At 52.3% G+C, this 24,455-nt stretch overlaps 1 protein-coding gene across 1 annotated transcript in view; it reads right to left on the reverse strand.

Annotated features, from left to right (window-relative positions):
• Positions 1 to 24,455, reverse strand: part of LOC144108596 (RCC1 domain-containing protein 1-like) — a 152,635-nt gene that overhangs the window by 105,831 nt on the left and 22,349 nt on the right. The window lies entirely within an intron of this gene.

Consider the following 24,455-nt stretch of genomic DNA (forward strand, 5'->3'; position numbering starts at 1 on the left):
TACATCATTGCTGCATGTGGCGAGGAAAAGTACATACCTTTGATGTCAAGTGACAGTGAACTCACAGGGCTGGTAACAGCTCACTGAGGTGTTGTGATATATCTACAGGGCACCTCATGAGAACAAAGAGCCCTTGAAGGAATTCTCTCAAAGTTTGTTGCCACATGGACCTCTTCGTAATCAATGACTCTAAAATGCAAGCCTTCCTTTAGTGTCACAAAAAAGGCCTAGGACATGGGTCTTTTTGCTTCTCCATTAGTGCCAAAATGTTTGCTAGCGAGATCTTTCGCAGATATATAATTATTTCACAAAATGTCAAGAAGGAGACTGAAGCTGCACCAAGCAGTACCAGTAAAACACTTATCACAGCTGTTCAAAAAGCAGAAAGACTCATGCCTTCATCCTTCTTTTGCATCAGACACATGAGGACACTTCGTCTTTCTGGGTCATCATTTTGAAAAGGTTCACATGGCAACGGCCTTTGGTTAAATTTCTGCCAAGAGCCCTTTTTTGAAACTTGAGCATCCGTTCCTTGTGGGGCACACTGCAGAGATATTGGAATGCCTTAGTGAGCTGCTTCCGGTACGTGTGACTGCATTTTCACTGACATCAGATATTAGTACATTTTCTTGCACATGCTGAGATAATGGAAGCTATGAGTGAAAACATGCGGTTTTGGGGAAGTGTGCTTCCTGGGGCCGTATTCCAAGTTTGTGTCATAATAAAAAGCGTCATAATCTGCCGCAACGGGCATGCCCGGGAACTGGATATAAACTGAGTGCGGGACTTTCGCTTCGTCTTGTCTTGCCTATAACAAATTGGATGGACGATAAATTCGGCAAGCGTCTCCCACCTTTTTCATATGTTACCAATGTTCCTTGCTCGCTAAGTTGTGCATTTAGTACTATGTACAGAAAGGCACCTGCATTGAATTGCATCTGGCCCCCATCCTGAGCTACTTTCTATTTGCACAAAATGATAAGCAACTGTAAAGACTTTCATGCGCACAGTGCCGCCCGGGAAAGCGCATTTTGTCTGCTTCTTTCTGGACCTGTGGTTTTTACTGTTTACTGTTATGAGAAATGAATTTTGGGCAATAAATTATAACAGGTTGGTTCTCGGTGAATGGCTTTTGAGAGCTTCTACGAAAGCCGATTGTTCAATAGCGGATAATTGAAATGTATTTGTGAAATTTATATTTAGTGTTGTGTGACCCCTAAATGCGGATTTTTTTTATGCTTTTCAGATGGATCCGACAACAATGTGTGTAGTTTGCCATGAAAATAAAACGTATGTACTTGTACTCACTCAAACACTACCACTCTTTCATTCTAAGCTGCATTCTTTGTATGTATGCACTACATAATATGCGTAAAGGAAAGCCTTGTACATAATACTTATTTCTTCGGCACCTGGACGGCTTTATCTGCAGTGAACACTGCGGGCAGAAGCTATACGAAGACGCATGTTCATGTACTACAGAAAGTACATAATTACAATACAGATAATTTCCGCTCTAGATGAAACGACTTCCGAGTGAACGGAGGACGTATGCATACACATTGCGGAAACTTCAATAAGAACAAAACATAAGCATTCGTTGTGAAAAAACGATTTCGGTCTCGTGCATAGCATGGCGTAACTTTCCGTTACCAAGAATGTGACAGTCGTCATACGGAGTCTCTGTTTCTGACATTTAGTCCGTACCTCATGTTGCGGAAAACCCTCCGGCAACGCATTACCAGCGGGTTTCTCTGTACTGCGGAGCATTTTTTTTTTACAGTGTACTTTCAACCACGTCAGACAAAGAAAAAATGTATCCGTCATCCCATACATTCATATTATATCCCACAATCTGAAAAGAATAGGAAAACGAGCTGGAGTAGATGTTTCTTCAGCACCTGTTAAATTGAGGACCTTATGCGCGCTTGTAAATCAGCCTGAGAAGACATGTCGCGATGTTCCTGCGTGCACGAAGCATGAGAATAAATATGTTCAGTGCCGAGACAACTTGTCTATTCAATCCGTTTGTCCTGTGGTGGATCGTACGCTGGCCAAACTGGTCGTTGTTTAAATGGAAGACTTAAGGATCATAACAATAATGTGAAAAATGCCGTCCGCCATATCAGGATTCATGGCCGTGACTGTTCATGCCGACCAATGTTCGAGAACAGTAAAATTGCAGCAAAAAGCAAAGACCACCTTACCAGGAAGATAATTGAGGCATCAGAGATCATGAGGATAGGTACGGAATGCATAAGCACCCCTTCTGTTGCTATCTCGAAGAATAATAATAATAACCGGTTTTTGGGGAAAGGAAATGGCGCAGTATCTGTCTCATATATCGGCGGACACCTGAACCACGCCGTAAGGGAAGGGACAAAGGAGGGGCTAAGAAAAGAAAGGAAGAGGTGCCGTAGTGGAGGGCTCCGGAATAATTTCGGCCACCTGGGGATCTTTAACGTGCACTGACATCGCACAGCACACAGGCGCCTTAGCGTTTTGCCTCCATAAAAACGCAGCCGCCGCGGTCGGGTTCGAACCCGGGAACTCCGGATCAGTAGCCGAGCGCTCTAACCACTGAGCCACCGCGGCGGGTCTGTCTCGAAGAAAGAGCACGGATTCTTGATGTCCTAGATTACGTGCATCGGCAAAGCTTTCGCATCCTCACAATGATTCGCCTGTGGAACTTGATGTTTTATCTGTATTTTTTGTTTTTCTGCGATACCAGCGCCTATTTAAGCCCTGGTGTCCTGAATAAAACCATTCTGTAGTTAGTTCAGCGCTGTGTTTTGTCCCTTCCTAGTTTGGCTTCGAGCCGTTGCGCTGGTTTACAAGAACCATGTCTGACGTACTCGCACACCAGTTCATGTTGTGTAGCAGTTCACAATTGGCAGCAAGGTGCTGGAAGTGGTAAAGAAATACGTCTACTTGGGGCAGGTAGTGACAGCTTTTCCGGATCATGAGAGGGAAATAACTAGAAGGATAAGAATGGGGTGGAGCGCATATGGCAGGTTCTCTCGGATCATGAATGGCAGTTTACTAATATCCCTCAAGAGAAAAGTGTACAACAGTTGTATCTTACCGGTACTCACCGACCAAGCAAAATGTGGATCAACGAAAAGGGTGCCGCTTAAGTTAAGGACAATGCAGCGAGCCATCGAAAGAAAAATGATAGGTGTAACGGAAGCGGGCAGAGTGGGTGAGGGAATTCAAATGCGGGTTTATGACATCCTAGTCGAAATCAAGAGGAAGAAATGGGCTTCGGCAGGGGATGTAATGCGAAGACAAGATAACCGCTGCTCCGTAAGGGTAACGGAGTGGATTCTAACCACCGTATTCACAAACCGACCTTTACCTTCCCATTCGAGGTCCTTACCTTTACGGCTCCTTTCCGGGTTTCAGAAACCAACCTTTCCCTTAAACTGCACCTTTAGCCGCCCTTTCGGCCTCGGAAAGAGCGCGTCGCAAATGTAGCCCCTGGCCTACCTTTAGCAGCTCCTTTCGTCAATTCAACATGGCAACCGAGTACGATCGGCGACCGCTTTTCTGATTTATCAAGTTCACAGAGTTAATGGAAGAAATCGATCAGGTGCCCCATCGCGCGAAGCCGGCACGGCGAGTGCTGAGGGATCGCCAGTGCCCGATGGAGCTGTTCGACGATGAGCTTCTCGCGAGGTGCCGCTTTTCGAAGCCTGCCGTGCTGGAACTCTTGTCTGTGCTGCCGCTGCACCGCTGCCCTAACGGACGAGGTTGCCCCGTGCCGCTGCGACTGCTTACCACCCTTCGCTTTTACGGTGCGGGAACTTTCCAAGTTGTTGGCTACCCTGTCGATGTCGATGTATCTTTACCGGTGGTATCGATTGTATCCGCCGTAATCGTAGCAACATTGTTTCCGGCACTGGTCAAGTTTCCCCGAACCGAAGATATGCAAAAACTAAAGCAGGAGAGACATGTGCGAAAACTTCGTCGGTGCGCCGCGCTGGTCGCCGCTTGCGAACTGCCGCCCCACTGCAAGCAGGGAAACACCGATCGGCAAGCATCGATGCGCAGCTCGGCTCAAGCGCTGCCCACGGCCGGTGTCACGCTTTGAAGTTCGCACCAGAAAAGACAAAACATCTATATTATCAGAAAGACTGCCTGCTATCGTCGAGCAGCGACAAAGCATGCATGAGCAAGTAGCCAGCTTTCAGCTACAGCACCACCCGCGGGCACGCCGCGCTACGAACTGCGCCCAGCTGCCCTGATCGCCGCTAGGCCTATAGCCTGCAGGGTATAGGTTTCGCATCATGTTTCGCATCAATGCAGCAGCGCACAGCGCTTCGGAAGTCGCCTGCGCTGTAATAATGGCGCACAATTTATATCACTCTGCTGTCAACAGCTACATCTCGCAATAAACTAAAAATATGGCCGATTTGCACGACGCCTTCGGCACCGGAGCTGGCGGACGCCAAGCGAGCCGGACAGCAACGGCGGGCCAACGGAAGCTGCGAGGCGGTTCTCGCAAGAAATTTGCTCGCATCTCAGTTGTCACTTTTACCAGCAACTCAGTATTGGCCAGTACTCCAAAAAATGATACATTGTTGACATTTTTCTATCCTATGTTTTATTATTTACGTCAAGAACAGCTCATTTTTTGACGCCGGCGCACGGGATTCAGCTAGGCCGGCCGGCCAGCCGGCTTGGTGTACTTCACGTTCGCACCAGAAAAAACAAAACAGCCATGCTATCGGAAAGTCTGTCTGCAATATTCGAGCAATGGCAGCATGCCTGCACAAGAGCCCACCTTCCGGCAGCGACACCGCCTACGGGCGCGCCGGGCGACGGACTACGCTGCTTCCTGACTGCCCTACTCGTCACTAAGCCTAGCTAGTTTCGCATCGATGCCGTAGCTGAGGGCGCTTCGGAACAGGCCAGCGCTATAATAAAAATACTACTCTCGTCCCCCCTTCACTGAGAACCCGTCCCATAATAAGATATGCACGATTTCCGCGACGCCTTCAGCAGTGGATCTTGCAGAAACCAAGGCCGAGCCGCACAAGGCAGCAGCAGCAGCAGCAGCAGCAGCAGCAGCAGCAGCAGCAAAGCGGCTATGGGATGAAGTTTCCTTGTATCGCAGTTGTAACTTCTACCAGCATCTCCGTATTGGCCAACAATCCTCAGAAAAGGTACATTTCTGATGCTCAGCCCAAAACAACAAACGCCCACAAGCACAAGACACCACGATCGAGGCACACGAAAATAAACAAACACCGACGTCGACTCAACAAAGCTTCTTGTATCGACGGCTGCCTATCACTGTGGCTAGACCAAGAGGAAACATGCGTAAAAATTTGAGTCAGGCTAGTTAATATCGTCTACTGAATGATTATGACCGCTCCAGTATATGTTTAACTGCTTTCTATAGTATACGAAACAAGTCATCAGTACATCCACTGATGCGACAAGCATTATTATTTCTTTAGCCTCGTTACCATACCTCTTACTTCTGGGGGTAAAGGCACTTTTCGTAAGGCTGCCGAAAGGTGGCTTTCTCAAACACAGCTTGGCCTTTCCCTTACCTTTAACTTTCAGTAACCTTTCTGAAAGGCGCCCTTCGCGTTAAGGTAAGGTAAAGGTAAGGCCAGTTTGTGAATACGGGGGTAAGACAAGGCAAGCATAGCAGGGGGCGGCAGAAGGTAAGGTGGGTGGATGAGATTTAAAAGTTTGCAGGCATATGGTAGGCGCGGCTGGCAAAGAACAGGGTTAATAGGGGAGACATGTGAGAGGCCTTTGCCCAGCAGTCGGTGTAGTCAAGCGGCTGCTGATGATGATGAATCCTCTAACTGGTGCGATGCCGGCTAAAGAAGTTGAACCAGGCGCCAGGCATCTGAAGTTTCTAAGGCACAATAAACATGGTAAATAAGGATGGACAACTCGGATACGATGTGCATAATGTTAACGTCAGCAATTTAAGCTGGCTGAAAACCTTGGACTTTTTCTGCATTTCCCACGTTGATCCCCCTCAGCGGTTTCAAGCAACTTTCTGGAATAGACCTGCCCCAGGTGCAAAAAACGTGATATCACAAGGACATGCCTCGGGGAGCAAAATTAATCACTTTCGCTCCTGAGCCAGATCTGCATGTGTCGAGCGTTCCCCCACCCCATCTCCCCTCCCGATTAGAGCCGCCTCGGTACTGGACCTTGCTGCCTGAAGTCGTGCGCTGATGACGAAGGTCCGTAGAGGTCTATTATAGCTCCGGTGACGACATGTGCCTTCAAACTACTGCTGACGGTGTTAGGAAGGGAGGACTGACGACATGCCAGTTCGTTTTTCGCAGGCACAAATTTGAATGCAAATCTGAAGTTTTCGAACCAACGCAGCCAGCTTATAGAGGAAACAAAAACAAGTGTTCCCGCTGAATAATCAATCCGTCTCGCACCTCGGGCAGCAGAGACAGTGGCAGGAACAGTCGAACAGCACCTGACCATCGTCTTTGCTTTGCGCAGTATCGTCACCATGCCATGCCGATTATCTACGCTGCCGTTTCGTCTGCACTCCTGGAATTCTGGACGGACAGCGGACAACGCCCCAACAAGCCTGCTTAAATCCCAGCCGTCTGACGAACCCTTCACATCTCGGGGTGGCAGGAACAGTCGAACAGCACCTGACCATCGTCTTTGCTTTGCGCAGTATCATCACCATGCCATGCCGATTATCTACGCTGCCGTTTCGTCTGCACTCCTGGAATTCTGGACGGACAGCGGAAAACGCCCCACCAAGCCTGCTTAAATTCCAGCCGTCTGACGAACCCTTCACATCTCGGGGTGGCAGGAACAGTCGAACAGCACCTGACCATCGTCTTTGCTTTGCGCAGTATCATCACCATGCCATGCCGATTATCTACGCTGCCGTTTCGTCTGCACTCCCGGAATTCTGGATGGACAGCGGACAACGCCCCACCAAGCCTGCTTAAATTCCAGCCGTCTGACGAACCCTTCACATCTCGGGGTGGCAGGAACAGTCGAACAGCACCTGACCATCGTCTTTGCTTTGCGCAGTATCATCACCATGCCATGCCGATTATCTACGCTGCCGTTTCGTCTGCACTCCTGGAATTCTGGACGGACAGCGGAAAACGCCCCACCAAGCCTGCTTAAATTCCAACCGTCTGACGAACCCTTCACATCTCGGGGTGGCAGGAACAGTCGAACAGCACCTGACCATCGTCTTTGCTTTGCGCAGTATCATCACCATGCCATGCCGATTATCTACGCTGCCGTTTCGTCTGCACTCCTGGAATTCTGCACGGACAGCGGAAAACGCCCCACCAAGCCTGCTTAAATTCCAGCCGTCTGACGAACCCTTCACATCTCGGGGTGGCAGGAACAGTCGAACAGCACCTGACCATCGTCTTTGCTTTGCGCAGTATCATCACCATGCCATGCCGATTATCTACGCTGCCGTTTCGTCTCCACTCCTGCAATTCTGCACGGACAGCGGAAAACGCCTCACCAAGCCTGCTTAAATTCCAGCCGTCTGACGAACCCTTCACATCTCGGGGTGGCAGGAACAGTCGAACAGCACCTGACCATCGTCTTTGCTTCGCGCAGTATCATCACCATGCCATGCCGATTATCTACGCTGCCGTTTCGTCTGCACTCCTGGAATTCTGGACGGACAGCGGAAAACGCCCCACCAAGCCTGCTTAAATTCCAGCCGTCTGACGAACCCTTCACATCTCGGGGTGGCAGGAACAGTCGAACAGCACCTGACCATCGTCTTTGCTTTGCGCAGTATCATCACCATGCCATGCCGATTATCTACGCTGCCGTTTCGTCCGCACTCCCGGAATTCTGGATGGACAGCGGACAACGCCCCACCAAGCCTGCTTAAATTCGAGCCGTCTGACGAACCCTTCACATCTCGGGGTGGCAGGAACAGTCGAACAGCACCTGACCATCGTCTTTGCTTTGCGCAGTATCATCACCATGCCATGCCGATTATGTACGCTGCCGTTTCGTCTGCACTCCTGGAATTCTGGACGGACAGCGGAAAACGCCCCACCAAGCCTGCTTAAATTCCAGCCGTCTGACGAACCCTTCACATCTCGGGGTGGCAGGAACAGTCGAACAGCACCTGACCATCGTCTTTTCTTTGCGCAGTATTATCACCATGCCATGCCGATTATCTACGCTGCCGTTTCGTCCGCACTCCTGGAATTCTGGATGGACAGCGGACAACGCCCCACCAAGCCTGCTTAAATTCCAGCCGTCTGACGAACCCTTCACATCTCGGGGTGGCAGGAACAGTCGAACAGCACCTGACCATCGTCTTTGCTTTGCGCAGTATCATCACCATGCCATGCCGATTATCTACGCTGCCGTTTCGTCTGCACTCCTGGAATTCTGGACGGACAGCGGAAAACGCCCCACCAAGCCTGCTTAAATTCCAGCCGTCTGACGAACCCTTCACATCTCGGGGTGGCAGGAACAGTCGAACAGCACCTGACCATCGTCTTTGCTTTGCGCAGTATCATCACCATGCCATGCCGATTATCTACGCTGCTGTTTCGTCTGCACTCCTGGAATTCTGGACGGACATCGGACAACGCCCCACCAAGCCTGCTTAAATTCCAGCCGTCTGACGAACCCTTCACATCTCGGGGTGGCAGGAACAGTCGAACAGCACCTGACCATCGTCTTTGCTTTGCACAGTATCATCACCATGTCATGCCGATTATCTACGCTGCCGTTTCGTCTGCACTCCTGGAATTCTGGACGGACAGCGGAAAACGCCCCACCAAGCCTGCTTAAATTCCAACCGTCTGACGAACCCTTCACATGTCGGGGTGGCAGGAACAGTCGAACAGCACCTGACCATCGTCTTTGTTTTGCGCAGTATCATCACCATGCCATGCCGATTATCTACGCTGCCGTTTCGTCTGCACTCCTGGAATTCTGGACGGACAGCGGAAAACGCCCCACCAAGCCTGCTTAAATTCCAGCCGTCTGACGAACCCTTCACATCTCGGGGTGGCAGGAACAGTCGAACAGCACCTGACCATCCTCTTTTCTTTGCGCAGTATCATCACCATGCCATGCCGATTATCTACGCTGCCGTTTCGTCCGCACTCCTGGAATTCTGGATGGACAGCGGACAACGCCCCACCAAGCCTGCTTAAATTACAGCCGTCTGACGAACCCTTCACATCTCGGGGTGGCAGGAACAGTCGAACAGCACCTGACTATCGTCTTTGCTTTGCGCAGTATCATCACCATGCCATGCCGATTATCTACGCTGCCGTTTCGTCTGCACTCCTGGAATTCTGGACGGACAGCGGAAAACGCCCCACCAAGCCTGCTTAAATTCCAGCCGTCTGACGAACCCTTCACATCTCGGGGTGGCAGGAACAGTCGAACAGCACCTGACCATCGTCTTTGCTTTGCGCAGTATCATCACCATGCCATGCCGATTATCTACGCTGCTGTTTCGTCTGCACTCCTGGAATTCTGGACGGACAGCGGACAACACCCCACCAAGCCTGCTTTAATTCCAGCCGTCTGACGAACCGTTCACATCTCGGGGTGGCAGGAACAGTCGAACAGCACCTGACCATCGTCTTTGCTTTGCACAGTATCATCACCATGTCATGCCGATTATCTACGCTGCCGTTTCGTCTGCACTCCTGGAATTCTGGACGGACAGCGGAAAACGCCCCACCAAGCCTGCTTAAATTCCAACCGTCTGACGAACCGTTCACATCTCGGGGTGGCAGGAACAGTCGAACAGCACCTGACCATCGTCTTTGCTTTGCGCAGTATCATCACCATGCCATGCCGATTATCTACGCTGCCGTTTCGTCTGCACTCCCGGAATTCTGGATGGACAGCGGACAACGCCCCACCAAGCCTGCTTAAATTCCAGCCGTCTGACGAACCCTTCACATCTCGGGGTGGCAGGAACAGTCGAACAGCACCTGACCATCGTCTTTGCTTTGCGCAGTATCATCACCATGCCATGCCGATTATCTACGCTGCCGTTTCGTCTGCACTCCTGGAATTCTGGACGGACAGCGGACAACGCCCCACCAAGCCTGCTTAAATCCCAGCCGTCTGACGAACCCTTCACATCTCGGGGTGGCAGGAACAGTCGAACAGCACCTGACCATCGTCTTTGCTTTGCGCAGTATCATCACCATGCCATGCCGATTATCTACGCTGCCGTTTCGTCTCCACTCCTGCAATTCTGTACGGACAGCGGAAAACGCCCCACCAAGCCTGCTTAATTTCCAGCCGTCTGACGAACCCTTCACATCTCGGGGTGGCAGGAACAATCGAACAGCACCTGACCATCGTCTTTGCTTTGCGCAGTATCATCACTATGCCATGCCGATTATCTACGCTGCCGTTTCGTCTGCACTCCTGGAATTCTGGATGGACAGCGGACAACGCCCCACCAAGCCTGCTTAAATCCCAGCCGTCTGACGAACCCTTCACATCTCGGGGTGGCAGGAACAGTCGAACAGCACCTGACCATCGTCTTTGCTTTGCGCAGTATCATCACCATCCCATGCCGATTATCAACGCTGCCATTTCGTCTCCACTCCTGGAATTCTGGACGGACAGCGGAAAACGCCCCACCAAGCCTGCTTAAATCCCAGCCGTCTGACGAACCCTTCACATCTCGGGGTGGCAGGAACAGTCGAACAGCACCTGACCATCCTCTTTTCTTTGCGCAGTATCATCACCATGCCATGCCGATTATCTACGCTGCCGTTTCGTCCGCACTCCTGGAATTCTGGATGGACAGCGGACAACGCCCCACCAAGCCTGCTTAAATTACAGCCGTCTGACGAACCCTTCACATCTCGGGGTGGCAGGAACAGTCGAACAGCACCTGACTATCGTCTTTGCTTTGCGCAGTATCATCACCATGCCATGCCGATTATCTACGCTGCCGTTTCGTCTGCACTCCTGGAATTCTGGACGGACAGCGGAAAACGCCCCACCAAGCCTGCTTAAATTCCAGCCGTCTGACGAACCCTTCACATCTCGGGGTGGCAGGAACAGTCGAACAGCACCTGACCATCGTCTTTGCTTTGCGCAGTATCATCACCATGCCATGCCGATTATCTACGCTGCTGTTTCGTCTGCACTCCTGGAATTCTGGACGGACAGCGGACAACACCCCACCAAGCCTGCTTTAATTCCAGCCGTCTGACGAACCGTTCACATCTCGGGGTGGCAGGAACAGTCGAACAGCACCTGACCATCGTCTTTGCTTTGCACAGTATCATCACCATGTCATGCCGATTATCTACGCTGCCGTTTCGTCTGCACTCCTGGAATTCTGGACGGACAGCGGAAAACGCCCCACCAAGCCTGCTTAAATTCCAACCGTCTGACGAACCGTTCACATCTCGGGGTGGCAGGAACAGTCGAACAGCACCTGACCATCGTCTTTGCTTTGCGCAGTATCATCACCATGCCATGCCGATTATCTACGCTGCCGTTTCGTCTGCACTCCCGGAATTCTGGATGGACAGCGGACAACGCCCCACCAAGCCTGCTTAAATTCCAGCCGTCTGACGAACCCTTCACATCTCGGGGTGGCAGGAACAGTCGAACAGCACCTGACCATCGTCTTTGCTTTGCGCAGTATCATCACCATGCCATGCCGATTATCTACGCTGCCGTTTCGTCTGCACTCCTGGAATTCTGGACGGACAGCGGACAACGCCCCACCAAGCCTGCTTAAATCCCAGCCGTCTGACGAACCCTTCACATCTCGGGGTGGCAGGAACAGTCGAACAGCACCTGACCATCGTCTTTGCTTTGCGCAGTATCATCACCATGCCATGCCGATTATCTACGCTGCCGTTTCGTCTCCACTCCTGCAATTCTGTACGGACAGCGGAAAACGCCCCACCAAGCCTGCTTAATTTCCAGCCGTCTGACGAACCCTTCACATCTCGGGGTGGCAGGAACAATCGAACAGCACCTGACCATCGTCTTTGCTTTGCGCAGTATCATCACTATGCCATGCCGATTATCTACGCTGCCGTTTCGTCTGCACTCCTGGAATTCTGGATGGACAGCGGACAACGCCCCACCAAGCCTGCTTAAATCCCAGCCGTTTGACGAACCCTTCACATCTCGGGGTGGCAGGAACAGTCGAACAGCACCTGACCATCGTCTTTGCTTTGCGCAGTATCATCACCATCCCATGCCGATTATCAATGCTGCCATTTCGTCTCCACTCCTGGAATTCTGGACGGACAGCGGAAAACGCCCCACCAAGCCTGCTTAAATCCCAGCCGTCTGACGAACCCTTCACATCTCGGGGTGGCAGGAACAGTCGAACAGCACCTGACCATCGTCTTTGCTTTGCGCAATATCATCACCATGCCATGCCGATTATCTACGCTGCCGTTTAGTCTGCACTCCAGGAATACTGGACGGACAGCGGACAACGCGTCCTCCAAGCCTGCTATGAATTCCAGCCGTCTGACGAACCATTCACATCTCGGGCAGCACTGACAATGGCAGGAACAGTCGAACAGCACCTGGCCAGTTCTTGCTTTGTGCAGTATCATCAGCGTGCCGATTATCTACGCTGCCATTTCGTATGCACTACTGGAATCCCGGACGGACAGCGGACAACGCATCCTCCAAGCCTGCTATAAATTCCAGCCGTCTGACGAACCATTCACATCTAGGGCAGCAGTAACAATGGCAGGAACAGTCGAACAGCACCTGACCATCCTCTTTGCTTTGCGCAGTATCCTCACGGTGCCGATTATCTACGCTGCCGTCTCGTCTGCACTCCTAGAATTCTGCTTAGACAGCGGACAATGCTCCCTCCAAGCCTGAAATAAATCCCAGCCGTCTGACGAACCCTTCACCTCTCGGGCAGCAGAGACAGTGGCAGGAACAGTCGAACAGCACCTGACCATTGTCTTTGCTTTGCGCAGTATCATCACCGTGCCGATTATATACGTTGCCGTTTCGTCTGCCCTCCCGGAATACTGGACGGACAGCGGAGAACGCCTCCTCCAAGCCTGCTGTAAATCCCAGCCGTCTAAAGAACCCTTCACACCTCGGGCAGCAGAAACAGTCGCAGGAACAGTCGAACAGCACCTGACCATCGTCTTTGCTTTGCGCAGTATCATCACCATGCCATGCCGATTATCTACGCTGCCGTTTAGTCTGCACTCCAGGAATACTGGACGGACAGCGGACAACGCGTCCTCCAAGCCTGCTATGAATTCCAGCCGTCTGACGAACCATTCACATCTCGGGCAGCACTGACAATGGCAGGAACAGTCGAACAGCACCTGGCCAGTTCTTGCTTTGTGCAGTATCATCAGCGTGCCGATTATCTACGCTGCCATTTCGTATGCACTACTGGAATCCCGGACGGACAGCGGACAACGCATCCTCCAAGCCTGCTATAAATTCCAGCCGTCTGACGAACCATTCACATCTAGGGCAGCAGTAACAATGGCAGGAACAGTCGAACAGCACCTGACCATCCTCTTTGCTTTGCGCAGTATCCTCACGGTGCCGATTATCTACGCTGCCGTCTCGTCTGCACTCCTAGAATTCTGCTTAGACAGCGGACAATGCTCCCTCCAAGCCTGAAATAAATCCCAGCCGTCTGACGAACCCTTCACCTCTCGGGCACCAGAGAGAGTGGCAGGAACAGTCGAAACACCTGACCATCGTCATTACTTTGCGCAGTATCATCACCGTGCCGATTATCTACGCCGCCTTTCCGTCTGCACACCTGGAACTCTGGACGGACAGCGGAGAACGCCTCCTCCAAGCCTGCTGTAAATCCCAGCCGTCTAACGAACCCTTCACACCTCGGGCAGCAGAAACAGTGGCAGGAACAGTCGAACAGCACCTGACCATTGTCTTTGCTTTGCGCAGTATCATCACCGTACCGATTATTTACTCTGCCGTTTCGTCTGCCCTCCCGGAATACTAGACGGACAGCGGACAACGCCTCCTCCAAGCCTGCTGTAAATCCCAGCCGTCTGACGGACCCTTCACACCTCGGGCAGCAGAAACAGTGGCAGGAATAGTCGAACAGCACCTGACCATTGTCTTTGCTTTGCGCAGTATCATCACCGTGACGATTATCTACGCTGCCGTTTCGCCTGCCCTCCCGGAATACTGGATGGACAGCGGAGAACGCCTCCTCCAAGCCTGCTGTAAATCCCAGCCGTCTAACGAACCCTTCACACCTCGGGCAGCAGAAACAGTGGCAGGAACAGTCGAACAGCACCTGACCATTGTCTTTGCTTTGCGCAGTATCATCACCGTGACGATTATCTACGCTGCCGTTTCGTCTGCCCTCCCGGAATACTAGACGGACAGCGGACAACGCCTCCTCCAAGCCTTCTGCCAATCCCAGCCGTCTGACGGACCCTTCACCCCTCGGGCAGCAGAAACAGTGGCAGGAATACTCGAACAGCACCTGACCATTGTCTTTGCTTTGCGCAGTATCATCACCGTGCCGATTATCTACGTTGCCGTTTCGTCTGCCCTCCCGGAATACTGGACGGACAGCGGAGAACGCCTCCCCCAAGCCTGCTGTAAATCCCAGCCGTCTAACGAACCCTTCACACCTCGGGCAGCAGAAACAGTGGCAGGAACAGTTGAACAGCACCTGACCATTGTCTTTGCTTTGCGCAGTATCATCACCGTGACGATTATCTACGCTGCCGTTTCGTCTGCACTCCTAGAATTCTAGACGGACAGCGGACAACTCCTCCTCCAAGCCTGCTATCAATCCCAGCCGCCTGACGAACCCTTCACATCTCGGACAGCAGAGACAGTGGCAGGAACAGTCGACCAGAACCTGACCATCGTCTTTGCTTTGCGCAATATCATCACCGTGCAGATTATCTACGCTGCCACTTTGTCTCCACTCCTGGAATTCTGGACGAACAGCGGAAAACGCTTCCTCCAAGCCTGCTATAAATCCCAGCCGTCTGACGAAACCTTCACATATCGGGCAGCAGAGACAGCGGCAGAAACAGTCGAACAGCACCTGACCCTCGTCTTTGCTTTGAGCAGTATCATCACCGTGCCGATTATCTACGCTGCCGTTTCGTCTGCATTCCCGGAATACTGGACGGACAGCGGAAAACGCCTCCTCCAAGCCTGCTATAAATCCCAGCCGTCTGACGAAACCTTCACATATCGGGCAGCAGAGCCAGTGGCACGAACAGTCGAACAGCACCTGACCATCGTCTTTGATTTGGGCAGTATCATCACCGTGCCGATTATCTACGCTGCCGTTTCGCCTGCCCTCCCGGAATACTGGATGGACAGCGGAGAACGCCTCCTCCAAGCCTGCTGTAAATCCCAGCCGTCTAACGAACCCTTCACACCTCGGGCAGCAGAAACAGTGGCAGGAACAGTCGAACAGCACCTGACCATTGTCTTTGCTTTGCGCAGTATCATCACCGTGACGATTATCTACGCTGCCGTTTCGTCTGCCCTCCCGGAATACTAGACGGACAGCGGACAACGCCTCCTCCAAGCCTTCTGCCAATCCCAGCCGTCTGACGGACCCTTCACCCCTCGGGCAGCAGAAACAGTGGCAGGAATACTCGAACAGCACCTGACCATTGTCTTTGCTTTGCGCAGTATCATCACCGTGCCGATTATCTACGTTGCCGTTTCGTCTGCCCTCCCGGAATACTGGACGGACAGCGGAGAACGCCTCCCCCAAGCCTGCTGTAAATCCCAGCCGTCTAACGAACCCTTCACACCTCGGGCAGCAGAAACAGTGGCAGGAACAGTTGAACAGCACCTGACCATTGTCTTTGCTTTGCGCAGTATCATCACCGTGACGATTATCTACGCTGCCGTTTCGTCTGCACTCCTAGAATTCTAGACGGACAGCGGACAACTCCTCCTCCAAGCCTGCTATCAATCCCAGCCGCCTGACGAACCCTTCACATCTCGGACAGCAGAGACAGTGGCAGGAACAGTCGACCAGAACCTGACCATCGTCTTTGCTTTGCGCAATATCATCACCGTGCAGATTATCTACGCTGCCACTTTGTCTCCACTCCTGGAATTCTGGACGAACAGCGGAAAACGCTTCCTCCAAGCCTGCTATAAATCCCAGCCGTCTGACGAAACCTTCACATATCGGGCAGCAGAGACAGCGGCAGAAACAGTCGAACAGCACCTGACCCTCGTCTTTGCTTTGAGCAGTATCATCACCGTGCCGATTATCTACGCTGCCGTTTCGTCTGCATTCCCGGAATACTGGACGGACAGCGGAAAACGCCTCCTCCAAGCCTGCTATAAATCCCAGCCGTCTGACGAAACCTTCACATATCGGGCAGCAGAGCCAGTGGCACGAACAGTCGAACAGCACCTGACCATCGTCTTTGATTTGGGCAGTATCATCACCGTGCCGATTATCTACGCTGCCGTTTCGTCTGCACTCCCGGAATATGGATGGACAGCGGACAACGCCTCCTCTAAGCCTGCTGTAAATCCCAGCCGTCTGACGAAGCCTTCACATTTGGGACAGCAGAGCCCGTGGCAGGAACACTCCAACAGCACCTGGCCATCATCTTTGTTTTGTGCAGTATCATCAACGTGCCGATTATCTACGCTGCCATTTTGTCTCCGCTCCTGGAATTCTGGACGAACAGCGGACAACGCTCCTCCAAGCCTGCTATAAATCCCAGCCGTCAGACGAAACCTTAACATCTCGGGCAGCAGAGACAGTGGCAGGGACAGTCGAACAGCACCTGACCATTGACTTTGCTTTGCGCAGTATCATCACCGTGACGATTATCTATGCTGCCGTTTCGTGTGCTCTCCTATAATTCTCGATGGACAGCGGACAACGCCTCCTCCAACCGTGCTCTAAATCCCAACCGTCTGACGAAACCTTCACATATCAGGCAGCAGAGATAATGGCAGGAACACTCTAAAAACACCTGATCATCGTCTTTGCTTTGCTGCAGTACCATCACCGTACCGATTATCTACGCTGCCGTTTCGTCTGCACTCCTGGATTTCTGGACGGACAGCGGACAAGGCCTCTTCCAAGCCTACTATAAATCGCAGCCGTCCAAAGAACCCTTCACATCTCGGACAGTAGATACAGTGGCAGGAACAGACTAAGAGCGCCTGATCATCGTCTTTGCTTTGCGCAGTATCATCACAGTGCCGATTATCTACAAAGCATTTCGTCTCCACTCCTGGAATTCTGGATGGACAGCGGACAACGTAACCTCGAAGCCTGAGTTAAGTCCCAGCCGTCTAACGAACCCTTCACATCTCGGGCAGCAGAGACAGTGGCAGGAACTGTCGAACAGCACCTGACCAGTCTTTCCTTTGCGCAGTATCATAACCGTGCCGATTATCTACGCTGCCATTTTGTCCCCACTCCTGGGATTCTAGACGAACAGCGGAAAACGCTTCCTCCAAGCCTGCTATAAATCCCAGCCGTCTGACGAAACCTTCACATATCGGGCAGCAGAGACAGCGGCAGGAAGTCGAACAGCACCTGACCATCGTCTTTGCTTTGCGCAGTATCATCACCGTGCCGATTATCTACGCTGCCGTTTCGTCTGCACTCCCGGAATACTGGACGGACAGCGGACAACGCCTCCTCCAAGCCTTCTATAAATCCCAGGCGTCTGACGAAACCTTCACATATCGGGCAGCAGAGACAGCGGCAGAAACAGTCGAACAGCACCTGACCATCGTCTTTGCTTTGCGCAGTATCATCACCGTGCCGATTATCTACGCTGCCGTTTCGTCTGCATTCCCGGAATACTGGACGGACCGCGGACAACGCCTCCTCCAAGCCTGCTGTAAATCCCAGCCGTCTGACGAACCCTTCACAACTCGGGCAGTAGATACAGTGGCAGCAACAGTCGAACAGCACCTGACCATCGTCTTTGCTTTGCGCAGTATCATCACCGTGCCAAATATCTACGCTGACGTTTCGTCTACACTCCCGGAATTCTGGACGGACAGCGGACAAGGTCTCTTCCAAGCCTGCTATAAATCCCAGCCGTCTAAAGAACCCTTCACATCTCGGGCAGCAGAGACAGCGGCAGGAACAGTCGAACAGCACCAGACCATCATCTTTGCTTTGCGCAGTATCATCACCGTGCAGATTATCTGCACTGCCGTTTCGTCTCCACTCCCAGAATACTGGACGGATAGCGGACGCCTCCTCCAAGCCTGCTATAAATCCCAGCCGTCTGACGAACCCCTCACAATTGGGACCGCAGAGCCAGTGGCAGGAACAGTCGAACAGCACCTGGCCATCATCTTTGTTTTGTGCAGTATCATCAACGTGCAGATTATCTACGCTGCCATTTTGTCTCCACTCCTGGAATTCTGGACGAACAGCGGACAACGCTTCGTCCAAGCCTGCTATAAATCCCAGCCGTCTGACGAAACCTTTACATAACGGGCAGGGGAGACAATGGCAGGAACAGTCTAACAGCACCTGACCATCTTTTGCTTTGCGCAGTATCATCACCGTCACGATTATCTACGCTGCCGTTTCGTCTCCAGTCCTGGAATTCTGGACGGACAGCGGACGACGCTCCCACCAAGCCTGCTAAATCCCATCCCTCTGTCGAAACCTTCACATCTCGGGCAGCAGAGACAGTGGCAGGAACAGCCGAAACACCTGACCATCGTCACTGCTTTGCGCAATATCATCACCGTGCCGAATATATACGCTGCCGCTTCGCCTGCAATCCTAGAATTCTAGACGGACAGCGGTCAACGCCTCTCCAAGCTGCTATAAATCCCAGCCGTCTGACGAACCATTCACATATCGGGCAGGAGAGCCAGTGGCACGAACAGTCGAACAGAAACTGACCATCATCTTTGCTTTGCGCAATGTCATCACCGTGCAGATTATCTACGCTGCCATTTCGTCTCCACTCCTGGAATTCTGGACGGACAGCGGACAATGCCCCTTCTATACCTCCTAAAAATCCCAGCCGTGCGAAGGACCCTTCACACCTCGGGCAGTAGAAACAGTGGCAGGAACAGTCGAACAGCACCTGACCGTTGTCTTTGCCTTGCGCGGTATCAGGAACAGTCGAACAGCACCTGACCATTGTCTTTCCCTTGCGCGGTATCATCACGGTGCCTATTATCTACGCTGCCGTCTCGTCTGCACTCCTAGAATTCTGCTTAGACAGCGGACAATGCCCCCTCCAAGCCTGAAATAAATCCCAGCCGTCTGACGAACCCTTCACATCTCGGGCAGCAGAGACAGTGGCAGGAACAGTCGAACAGCACCTGACCATTGTCTGCTTTGCGGAGTATCATCACCGTGACGATTATCTACGCTGCCGGTTCGTCTGCACTCCTAGAATTTTGGACGGACAGCGGACAACGCCTCCTCCAAGCCTGCTGTAAATCCCAGCCGTCTGACGAACCCTTCACACCTCAGGCAGCAGAGACAGTGGCAGGAACAGTCGAACAGCACCTGACCATTGTCTTTGCTTTGCGCAGTATCATCACCGTGCCGATTATCTACGCTGCCGTTTCGTCTCCACACCTGGAATTCTGGACGTACAGCGGACAATGCCCCTTCTATACCTCCTAAAAATCCCAGCCGTGCGACGGACCCTTCACACCTCGGGCAGTAGAAACAGTGGCAGGAACAGTCGAACAGCACCTGACCATTGTCTTTGCCTTGCGCGGTATCAGGAACAGTCGAACAGCACCTGACCATTGTCTTTGCCTTGCGCGGTATCATCACCATGCCGATTATCTACAAAGCCATTTCGTCTCCACTCCTGGAATTCTGGACGGACAGCGGAAAACGCCCCCTCGAAGCCTGATATAAATACCAGACATCTAACAAACCCTTCACGTCTCGGGCAGCAGAGACAGTGGCAGGAACAGTCGAACAGCACCTGACCAGTCTGCTTTGCGCAGTACCATCACCGAGCCGATTATCTACGCTGCCGTTTCGTCTGCACTCAGAATTGTGGACGGACAGCGGACAACGCCTCCTCCAAGCCTGCTATCAATCCCAGCCGCCTGACGAACCCTGCACGTCTCGGGCAGCAGCGACAGTGGCAGGAACAGTCGAACAGAACCTGACCATCGTCTTTGCTTTGCGCAATACCATCACCATGCAGATTATCTACGCTGCCGTTTCGTCTCCACACCTGGAATTCTGGACGTACAGCGAACAATGCCCCTTCTATACCTCCTAAAAATCCCAGCCGTGCGACGGACCCTTCACACTTCGGTGAGCAGTGACAGTGGCAGGAACAGTCTAAAAGGACCTGATCATCGTCTTTCCTTCGCGCAGTATCATCTCCGTGCCGATTATCTACGCTGCTGTTTCGTCTACACTCCAGGAATACTGGACGCACAGCGGACAACGCCTCCTCCAATCCTGCTATAAATCCCAGCCGTCTGACGAACGCTTCACATCTCGGGCAGTAGATACAGTGGCAGGAACAGTCAAAAAGCACCTGATCATCGTCTTTGCTTTGCGCAGTATCATCACAGTGCCGATTATCTACAAAGCCATTTCGTCTCCACTCCTGGAATTCTGGATGGATAGCGGACAACGCCCCCTCGAAGCCTGCTATAAATCCCAGCCGTCTGACGAAACCTTCACATATCGGGCAGCAGAGACAGCGGCAGAAACAGTCGAACAGCACCAGACCATCGTCTTTGCTTTGCGCAGTATCATCACCGTGCCGATTATCTACGCTGCCGTTTCGTCTGCATTCCCGGAATACTGGACGGACAGCGGAAAACACCTCCTCCAAGCCTGCTATAAATCCCAGCCGTCTGACGAAACCTTCACATATCGGGCAGCAGAGCCCGTGGCAGGAACACTCCAACAGCACCTGGCCATCATCTTTGTTTTGTGCAGTATCATCAACGTGCCGATTATCTACGCTGCCATTTTGTCTCCGCTCCTGGAATTCTGGACGAACAGCGGACAACGCTTCCTCCAAGCCTGCTATAAATCCCAGCCGTCAGACGAAACCTTCACATCTCGGGCAGCAGAGACAGTGGCAGGAACAGTCGAACAGCACCTGACCATTGACTTTGCTTTGCGCAGTATCATCACCGTGACGATTATCTACGCTGAAGTTTCGTCTGCACTCCTAGAATTCTGGACGGACAGCGGACAACGCCTCCTCCAAGCCTGCTGTAAATCCCAGCCGCCTGACGAACCCTTCACATCTCGGGCAGTAGATACAGTGGCAGGAACAGTCGACCAGCACCTGACCATCGCCTTTGATTTGGGCAGTATCATCAACGTGCCGATTATCTACGCTGCCATTTTGTCTCCGCTCCTGGAATTCTGGACGAACAGCGGACAACGCTCCTCCAAGCCTGCTATAAATCCCAGCCGTCAGACGAAACCTTAACATCTCGGGCAGCAGAGACAGTGGCAGGGACAGTCGAACAGCACCTGACCATTGACTTTGCTTTGCGCAGTATCATCACCGTGACGATTATCTATGCTGCCGTTTCGTGTGCTCTCCTATAATTCTCGATGGACAGCGGACAACGCCTCCTCCAACCGTGCTCTAAATCCCAACCGTCTGACGAAACCTTCACATATCAGGCAGCAGAGATAATGGCAGGAACACTCTAAAAACACCTGATCATCGTCTTTGCTTTGCTGCAGTACCATCACCGTACCGATTATCTACGCTGCCGTTTCGTCTGCACTCCTGGATTTCTGGACGGACAGCGGACAAGGCCTCTTCCAAGCCTACTATAAATCGCAGCCGTCCAAAGAACCCTTCACATCTCGGACAGTAGATACAGTGGCAGGAACAGACTAAGAGCGCCTGATCATCGTCTTTGCTTTGCGCAGTATCATCACAGTGCCGATTATCTACAAAGCATTTCGTCTCCACTCCTGGAATTCTGGATGGACAGCGGACAACGTAACCTCGAAGCCTGAGATAAGTCCCAGCCATCTAACGAACCCTTCACATCTCGGGCAGCAGAGACAGTGGCAGGAACTGTCGAACAGCACCTGACCAGTCTTTCCTTTGCGCAGTATCATCACCGTGCCGATTATCTACGCTGCCATTTTGTCCCCACTCCTGGGATTCTAGACGAACAGCGGAAAACGCTTCCTCCAAGCCTGCTATAAATCCCAGCCGTCTGACGAAACCTTCACATATCGGGCAGCAGAGACAGCGGCAGGAAGTCGAACAGCACCTGACCATCGTCTTTGCTTTGCGCAGTATCATCACCGTGACGATTATCTACGCTGCCGTTTCGTCTGCACTCCCGGAATACTGGACGGACAGCGGACAACGCCTCCTCCAAGCCTTCTATAAATCCCAGGCGTCTGACGAAACCTTCACATATTGGGCAGCAGAGACAGCGGCAGGAAGTCGAACAGCACCTGACCATCGTCTTTGATTTTGGCAGTATCATCACCGTGCCGATTATCTACGCTGCCGTTACGTCTGCACTCCCGGAATACTGGATGGACAGCGGACAACGCCTCCTCTAAGCCTGCTGTAAATCCCAGCCGTCTGACGAACCCTTCACATCTCGGGCAGTAGATACAGTGGCAGGAACAGTCGAACAGCACCTGACCATCGTCTTTGCTTTGCGCAGTATCATCACCGTGCCGATTATCTACGCTGCCGTTTCGTCTGCACTCCCGGAATACTGGACGGACAGCGGACAACGCCTCCTCCAAGCCTGCTATAAATCCCAGCCGTCTGACGAAACCTTCACATATCAGGCAGCAGAGAGAGTGGCAGGAGCACTCTAAAAATAGCTGATCATCGTCTTTGCTTTGCTGCAGTATCATCACCGTACCGATTATCTACGCTGCCGTTTCGTCTGCACACCTGGATTTCTGGACGGACAGCGGACAAGGCCTGTTCCAAGCCTGCTATAAATCCCAGCCGTCCAAAGGACCCTTCACATCTCGAGCAGTAGATACAGTGTCAGGAACAGTCTAAAAGCACCTGATCATCGTCTTTGCTTTGCGCAGTATCATCACTGTGCAGATTATCTACAAAGCCGTTTCGTCTCCACTCCTGGAATTCTGGATGGACAGCGGACAACGCCCCCTCCAAGCCTGCTATAAATCCCAGCCGTCTGACGAAACCTTCACATATCGGGCAGCAGAGACAGCGGCAGAAACAGTCGAACAGCACCTGACCATCGTCTTTGCTTTGCGCAGTATCATCACCGTGCCGATTATCTACGCTGCCGTTTCGTCTGCATTCCCGGAATACTGGACGGACAGCGGACAACGCCTCCTCCAAGCCTGCTGTAAATCCCAGCCGTCTGACGAACCCTTCACAACTCGGGCAGTAGATACAGTGGCAGCAACAGTCGAACAGCACCTGACCATCGTCTTTGCTTTGCGCAGTATCATCACCGTGCCAAATATCTACGCTGACGTTTCGTCTACACTCCCGGAATTCTGGACGGACAGCGGACAAGGTCTCTTCCAAGCCTGCTATAAATCCCAGCCGTCTAAAGAACCCTTCACATCTCGGGCAGCAGAGACAGCGGCAGGAACAGTCGAACAGCACCAGACCATCATCTTTGCTTTGCGCAGTATCATCACCGTGCAGATTATCTGCACTGCCGTTTCGTCTCCACTCCCAGAATACTGGACGGATAGCGGACGCCTCCTCCAAGCCTGCTATAAATCCCAGCCGTCTGACGAACCCCTCACAATTGGGACCGCAGAGCCAGTGGCAGGAACAGTCGAACAGCACCTGGCCATCATCTTTGTTTTGTGCAGTATCATCAACGTGCAGATTATCTACGCTGCCATTTTGTCTCCACTCCTGGAATTCTGGACGAACAGCGGACAACGCTTCGTCCAAGCCTGCTATAAATCCCAGCCGTCTGACGAAACCTTTACATAACGGGCAGGGGAGACAATGGCAGGAACAGTCTAACAGCACCTGACCATCTTTTGCTTTGCGCAGTATCATCACCGTCACGATTATCTACGCTGCCGTTTCGTCTCCACTCCTGGAATTCTGGACGGACAGCGGACGACGCTCCCACCAAGCCTGCTAAATCCCATCCCTCTGTCGAAACCTTCACATCTCGGGCAGCAGAGACAGTGGCAGGAACAGCCGAAACACCTGACCATCGTCACTGCTTTGCGCAATATCATCACCGTGCCGAATATATACGCTGCCGCTTCGCCTGCAATCCTAGAATTCTAGACGGACAGCGGTCAACGCCTCTCCAAGCTGCTATAAATCCCAGCCGTCTGACGAACCATTCACATATCGGGCAGGAGAGCCAGTGGCACGAACAGTCGAACAGAAACTGACCATCATCTTTGCTTTGCGCAATGTCATCACCGTGCAGATTATCTACGCTGCCATTTCGTCTCCACTCCTGGAATTCTGGACGGACAGCGGACAATGCCCCTTCTATACCTCCTAAAAATCCCAGCCGTGCGAAGG

Source organism: Amblyomma americanum, chromosome 1, assembly GCF_052857255.1.
Source record: "Amblyomma americanum isolate KBUSLIRL-KWMA chromosome 1, ASM5285725v1, whole genome shotgun sequence".
NCBI classification, from domain to species: Eukaryota; Metazoa; Arthropoda; class Arachnida; order Ixodida; family Ixodidae; genus Amblyomma; species Amblyomma americanum.